Source organism: Callithrix jacchus, chromosome 2 (genome assembly GCF_049354715.1).
Source record: "Callithrix jacchus isolate 240 chromosome 2, calJac240_pri, whole genome shotgun sequence".
Taxonomy (NCBI): domain Eukaryota; kingdom Metazoa; phylum Chordata; class Mammalia; order Primates; family Cebidae; genus Callithrix; species Callithrix jacchus.
In genome coordinates, this window is record NC_133503.1 from 153,597,435 (window position 1) to 153,605,306 (window position 7,872).

Below are 7,872 nucleotides of genomic sequence, written 5' to 3' on the forward strand. Positions count from 1 at the left end.
TCTCTGCCATATGGGCTTCTTATGTCTCCCACCTTTCACAGCTTCAGGCACCTCTTCAAATGCTTTTTAAATTCAGCTGGCATGGTGACTCACAACTGTAAGCCCAGCACTTTGGGAGGATGAAGAGGGCAGATCGCTTGAGCCCAGGAGTTTGAGACCAGCCTGGGCAATATGGTGAAATCTTGTGTCTACAAAAACACACAAAAAAATCTTTCTTTCGGCCAGAACCGCCATCTTCCAGTAATTCGCCAAAATGACGAACACAAAGGGAAAGAGGAGAGGCGCTCGATACATGTTCTCTAGGCCTTTTAGAAAACATGGAGTTGTTCCTTTGGCCACGTATATGCGAATCTATAAGAAAGGTGATATTGTAGACATCAAGGGAATGGGTACTGTTCAAAAAGGAATGCCCCACAAATGTTGTCATGGCAAAACTGGAAGAGTCTACAGTGTCACCCAGCATGCTGTTGGCATTGTTATAAACAAACAAGTTAAGGGCAAGATTCTTGCCAAGGGAATTAATGTGCATATTGAGCACATCAAGCACTCTAAGAGCCGAGATAGCTTCCTAAAAGATGTGAAGAAAAATGATCAGAAAAAGAAAGAAGCCAAAGAGAAAGATACTTGGATTCAACCGAAGTGCCAGCCTGCTCCACCCAGAGAAGCACACTTTGTGAGAACCAATTGGAAGGAGCCTGAGCTGCTGGAACCTATTCCCTATGAATTCATGGCATAATAGGTGTTAAAAAAAATAAAAAACCTCTGGACTGTAAACAAACACACACACACACACACACACACACACACACACACACACACAAATTAGCCGGGCATGGTGGTGCATGCCTGTGGTCCAAGCTACTCAGGAGGCTGAAATGGGAGGATCACCTGAGCCCAGGAGGTTGAGGCTTCAGTGAGCGATGATGGTGCCACTGCATGCCAGGCTGAGTGACAGAGTGAGACCCCATTTCAAAAATAAATTAAATAAATAAATAAATTCAGATCATCATGGACCATTTACTCCTGAAGATTTCATTTGTGTTTAGGTGCAATATTTTACAGGCAGGATATACAAGGCTCAGAGAAGGGAAGAGACTTCCTCAAGGTCACATGGCAAGTGAATGACAGAACGGGGGCCAGAATCAAGGTCCCTGACTATTCTCCAGTCACTCAGCAGACATTTATTGAGTGCCTCGAATCTGCTAGGCACCACTCCGGGTGCTGGGTGTCCACTGCCGCCCTTAGAAGCAAGCTGCGCTGCTCTCGCTGGGGCTTCCCTGCTCCCCTCTCCTGGATGCTTTTCATTCCCAGCCCCAAAGTCTAACCCCGAGACCTCCAGGGCCACTCACCACAGCATTCCTGAAGACTTAGAAGAGGTGCTTTTGTGTGCAGCCTTTTCCTCCAAGACCCTGGAATGCACGTTCGCAGGACTTGCTGATTTATAGCCGTGTTGCCTTTCAAAGAATTCCCTGGCCTGTGTTAAGTCAACAGATTTGAGAAAGGGCTTGTTAAAAGTTCTGTCATGGGAGCCAGTTGTTCCTTGTGTTTGCAGGATGCTTTCTTTAACCCTGGGCCCAGCTTGGGCCGGTAGCAGCACACCCTGGGCCTGCAATCTGTGTGTAAGACATGGAAACTCTCTGTCATATAAATGTATTTAGTGACATATCCAACCCTGCCCCTCCCTCAAATAGCCCTAAGCCTCTCTTCTCTTATTTGTCTCTCTTTGTTTCCTACAATGAACTGCCTTAATAGTTTTTGTGATCACATTAGCCTATTATCTATTTTTATCCTCTTGTCATTCTGTTCATCAACTGAGAGCAGTGGCCACATCCTATTTGTACATGCTGGCCTTTCTGAAAAGAATTTATTCATTCATTCCTTCATTCACATACTCATCCTCTCAACTATCCAGGCTCTGTCCTGGGAACTGAGGATATAGCAACAGAGAAATAAAGATGGCTACTGCCCCCCCGGGTGCACTGCCTAGATCCTCGCTCAGGGCTACACTGCTCATTCCCCAGCTGCCAGGAGTGTTGCTGGCTGACAGCCCACACTGGGTCCTCCCTAGGAATTGCCCTTGGCCAAAGGGAGCTGTGTTCTCTTCCTGGGGACACTCTGCATCCAATGACTGGTTGATTTTGGGCCCACCCACTTCCTCTCAATTCAGGACATCCCCGAAGCACTTCCCCATCTTCAGGGCTCCCTTGGGAATCAGTGGAGACCTCTGTTGCAAGTGCATTACAGTCAAAGTTCTCTCTCTACCCAGTCTTGCTTCCTTTACACTCTATGGCTACTGTTCCTGAAAGTACCCCCCCGCCACGCTCCCCCGCAATAAGCCTCCTTGCACACAAATCCCCAGCTCAGAGTTTTGCTCCCAGACAAGTCATCCTATGACACCTGCTATTATGTAGTTTATATACTAGAGGAGGGCAACAGAAAATAAACACAATAAATAGTAGCACAGTTATGTGAAAAGTGACATTGCTGTGGGAAAAAGTAGAGTGGGGTCAGGAGATCAGGGATACAGAATGAGAAGATGATTAATTTTTCATATTCGATAAAATAATCAGAATAGGCCTCTCTGAGAATGTGACATTTGAGCAAAGACTTGAAATTAGCAAGCTGAATGTCCAAAAGTTCTTGGATCCAAAATTCCTCCTGGATCAGTCACAATTTTCTAGAGAAACAGAACCAATAGGATGTGAGTGTTTATGTGTGTGCGTGTTTGTGTACATGCATACACACTGTGATCTGTTTCGAGTAACTGGCTCATGGGATTGTGGAGCCTGGCAAGTCTGAAGTCTGCAGGGAAGGCCAGCAGTGGGAATAGGTGGGAGTTGATGCTTTAGTCTTAAGAGGAATTTCTTCTTCTCTGGGAAACCTCAATTTTTGCTCATTTTTTTTGTATTTTAGGTTCTGGGGTACATGTGCAATTCATGCAGGATTGTTGCATAGGTATATACATGGCAATGTGGTTTGCTGCCTCCCCGCCCCCCATCACCTATATCTGGTATTTCTCCCCATGTTATCCCTCCCCAACCTTCCCACCCCCTACTGTCCCTCCCCATCCCCCACCAACAGATCCCAGTGTGTGATGCTCCCTCCCTATATCCATGTGTTCTCATTGTTCACACGGTGTTTGATTTTCTGTTCTTGTGTCAGTTTGCTGAGAATGATGGTTTCCAGATTTATCTGGGTCCCTACAAAGGACACAAACTCATGGTTTTTTATGGCCACATAGTATTCCATGGTGTATATATGCCACATTTGGTTTGGTTCCAGGTCTTTGCTATTGTAAACAGTGTTGCAATGAACATATGTGTGCATGTGTCTTTATAACAGCATGATTTATAATCCTTTGGATATACACCCAGTAATGGGATTGCTGGGTCAAATGGAATTTCTATTTCTAGATCCTTGAGGAATTACCACACAGTCTTCCACAATGATTGAACTAACTTATACTCCCACCAACAATGTAAAAGTATTCCTTTTTCTCCACATCCTCTCCAGCATAGGTTGTCTCCGGATTTTTTAATGATTAAAGCCTTCAACAGATTAGGTGAGGCCCAAGCACATTATGAAACATAATCTGGGCCAGGGGCAGTGGCTCATGCCTTTCATACCAGCATTTTGGGAGGCCATGGCGGGCAGATCACAAGGTCAGGAGTTTGAGACCAGCCTGGTCAACATAGTGAAACTCTGTCTCTAGTTAAAAAAAAAAAAAAAATCAGCCAGGTGTGATGGCAGGTGCCTGTAATCCCAACTACTCAGGAGGCTGAGGCAGGAAAATCACTTGAACCTGGGGGAAGAAGGTTGCAATGAGCTGAGATCATGCCACTGCACTCCAGCCCAGGTGACAGTGCAAGACTCCGTATCAAAAATGAATAAATAAATAAATAAGATAATCTGCTTTACTTACAGTCTACTATTTGCGGATGTTCATCACATCCCCAAAATACCTTCACAGTAACACCTAGGTTAGTATTTGATTAAGCACTGGGTACGATAGCCTAGCCAAGCTGACACAGGAACCTGACCATCACAGCTACTCTGTCCCACACATACACATCCCAACACCTTTCCCTGCTCTACTTTTCTCCTTAACACCCATTAAGAGCTGACACTCTGTGTATTTTACCCTCCCCAGTGTCTTAAGCCAAGCCCACTTTATTCATTTATGTAGTACCTATTTATTCTCTTGAAAACATATAAGTTGGTGGCCTTCCAGTGTGAGTATCCCCGAGAGAAAACACTCATCAAAAAATAAGGACTCAGAAATGATAGTGGAGGTGGAGGAACTTCCGGCAGTGGCAGCTCAAGTGGCCAAGACAAGATAGGTCAAAGTCAGGGTCGTGGTCCTGGTCCTGGTGGTGGCAAGAAGGATAACAAGGACAAGAAAAATAAATACTAACCTCCTGTACCAACTAGAATAGGAAAAAAGAAGAAAAGAGAAACCAGATGCTGCCAACGAAGTGCCACGGTGACACCTCACACTCAGTGCTGGTTAAAATTACTGAAGTTACAGAGAATTAAAGACTATCTTCTCATGGAGAAAGAATCATTAGAAATCAAGAACAAATAAAACCATTAGAAGAAAAGCAAGAGGAGGAAAGATCAAAAGTGGAGGTGGACCCCAAGCTGAGAGGTACCCCAATGTCAGTAGGAACCTTGGGAAGATCATTGATGACAATCATGCTATCGTGTCTACATCTTCAGTGTTCTTTCATTTGTAAGCAAGGATCTGCTGGAACCTGGCTTCTGGGTTCTGCTCAGACACAGGGTGCATGCCATGATAGGGGTGCTGATGGATGACACAGATCCCCTGGCCACAGTGATGAAGGTGAAGAAGGTTCCCCAGGAGACCTATGCCAAATGTTGCAGAGGGGGTGGACAACCAAATTCAGGAAATTAAGGAATCTGTGGAACTTCCTCTCACCATCCTGAATATTATGAAGATGGTGTTCTTATATAATATTGAGAAAGGGGTCATTCTCCATGGTCCACCTGGCACAGGTAAAACCTTGTTAGCCAAAGCGGTAGCAGACTAAACCTCAGCGACTTTCTTGAGAGTGGTTGGCTCTGAACTCATTCAGAAGTACCTAGATGATGGGCCCAAACTCATATGGGAACTGTTTCGAGTTGCTGAAGAACATGCACCGTCCATCGTGTTTATTGATGAAATTGATGCCATTGGTACAAAAAGATACGATTCAAATTCTGGTGGTGAGAGAGAAATTCAGCGAACAATGTTGGAACCGTTGAACCAGTTGGATGGATTTGATTCTAGGGAAGATGTGAAAGTTATCATGGCCACAAACCAAATAGGAACCTTGGATCCAGTACTTATCAGACCAGCCCGCCTTGACAAGAGGATCGAGTTCCACCTGCCTGATGGGAACACTAAGAAGCGCATCTTTCAGATTCACACAAGCAGGATGACACTGGCTGATGATGTAACCCTGGATGACTTGATCATGGCTAAAGATGACCTCTCTGGTGCTGACGTCCAGGCAATCTGTACAGAGGCTGATCTGATGGCCTTAAGAGAACACAGAATGAAAGTAACAAATGAAGACTTCAGAAAATCTAAAGAAAATGTTCTTTATAAGAAACAGGAAAGCACCCCTAGGGGTTCTATCTCTAGTGAACAACAGCTGCTGTCAGGAAAATGGTTGGAAGATTTCCCAACCCCTGAAAGGGATGAGGTTGGGGGAGTTACGCAGAGGAGTCCCTGTTCCCATTGATTTTTATTAGCAAAATATCCTGTGTGTATTTTGGAGTACAGTGTTTAAGTGCCCAATGGGTGGCCTCTGTTAGTCACTGTGCAGCACCCTCCTTCCAAATAAAGTGTGCTCTTTCACCAAAAAAAAAAGGAAGAATGAAATGATAGTCAGTGCTAAACAAGAGGCAGACTCAGGTGGGTAACATGAAAGGTGCTGGTTAATGTCTCAAGTTAATGGGGTCAGAGATTTCAAAGGAGGATGAAACTGACTTGAGAAGGATTTTTTACATTTCTGAGGTTTCATCTGAGAAAGCAAGCCACGTGAGCACAAAATGAGTTTACAAGAGCAGCAAACAGGACCAAACCTGAAAGCATTGCCAGTCTCTGTGCTAGGTCTATTTGAGCACCTTGATGCCAACTCTCTAAGCCTGGGTGGGAGGCAGGCTTACCTAGAGCTTCTTCACTTTTTAGGTGTGTGCTATCTGACGACCCCTTCTCTCTCATCAGGTTCAGCTTTGTCTGACCAGTACCTAAGGCAAATGTTGGCCTCACAAGCTTTTCCAAACAACCAAGCATTTAATAAGAATATCAACTCTGGCTCATGCAAAAGTGAATAACTTATAGAAATACTGGGGATGAAAACAGAGGTGTTCTTGTCATCTGATTATACCTTTTTCTGGAAAAGTTGAATATTTTCCATAAAATTATTATACAATTATTCACTTTAAAGCTGGTCCCAAATGTCCATAGAGGCTCAGTCATGAACAAGTATTCACTGAAGCTTCACAGTGTCTGGGCATGTCAGGAAACGTCCATGGAATAAATAGACATGGACACACATCTGTGAGAACTTAGCTAGTTAGTCAAAGCAATGCGTGTCCAAACATAACCTGGAAATCTGTCCCATGAGGACTCAGAAGCAGGAGAGAAAATGTCACTATGAACTGATGCGGGTGGAAAACGCTCATGATGGAAGGCAAATAGAACTCAGGCAGGGAAGAGGAAAAAAGGACCTCTGGGCAGGAGGGCACCAGGCACCCAGGTGGGAATGCGTGTGCATATTAGGATGCAGGTTACCCTCCGTTAAGCCTAAGAGTCGAGGAGGTGGGAGCAATGTAAGAGCTGCAGATGTTTTCAAATGTAGACTTAGAATATATAAAGGAATAAGGTTTATAAGATTTATAAGAGTATTCCTATAAGTTCTTCTAAAATTAACAAACATTTGGTTTAAGATCTAACAAATCACTCTTTTTAAGAAGAACAAAATTATATGAGAAAAGAATCCTCTCCCCTCATCGGATGAGCTGTGAATTCTCCATTGTCCTCTGCGTGTTGGTTATTTATCTATTGTCTCTTAGATCCAAGCCCACCTTTCTACACGCTCCTTTTGGATATGCTCAGCCATCTGGGGCATCCCCGTAGATGCTGCCAGCAGGAGCTTTACAGCGTGACTAGAGGGTGGCAGGAAGGAAAGGGATCCTTCCTCCTGGTTTTTGCACCTTCTGGAAGTGTCTCTCCAGGGGCAGTTTTGCTCCAGCAGCATAGTTGGCTCCAGCTTTCAGCAGCCCCGGAACCAGCCTCCCATTTCCCCTCGCAGGCACTAGCAGCAGCCAGGCGATGTCCATCTCCAGAGGGTAGAGCTCAGTGCATGGGTCCCCCTCTGAGCCATCTGGTTCTGCTAACTCTACCTCTTGACAGCTGTTTCCCCAGGCCTAGAGTGGGTAACTGCTTTGTCAAATTTCATTGTTTTAAAGTTAAGTTCATATAACATAAAATTCACTGTTTGAAAGTGTACAATTTGGTGGTTATTAGCATATTCATAATGTTGTGCGACCATTACCATTATCTAATTCTACTACATCTTCACCACTCCAAAAAGAAACCCTGTATCTCCCAATTACCACCAATTACCTTTTTTTACTTTGCAGTCAATAAGCGTTTCCTGGAGAGACACTCCTAGACTATGTAACTATCCCATTCTTTACTCAACTTTCACCCTCCAGTTTTCAAATCTATTGATACATTTTGCCTAAAATAATTACTATGATTCTCAAATTGTGCTAAGTCCTTAGTTTTTTCGACATTCATTAGCTGGCATTCTTCTGTAGGAAAGAGTATTCTCTTTCCATTAACGTGTTCATTTGCTT

General features: G+C 44.2%; 2 pseudogenes; both read left to right on the top strand.

Annotated features, from left to right (window-relative positions):
* The first annotated feature begins 244 nt into the window (after positions 1-244).
* Positions 245-1,054, top strand: LOC100410894 (ribosomal protein L21 pseudogene; annotated as a pseudogene).
* A 1,717-nt stretch (positions 1,055-2,771) lies between these two features.
* LOC100396003 (26S proteasome regulatory subunit 4 pseudogene) lies at positions 2,772-6,349 on the top strand (annotated as a pseudogene).
* The last annotated feature ends 1,523 nt before the right edge of the window (positions 6,350-7,872 follow it).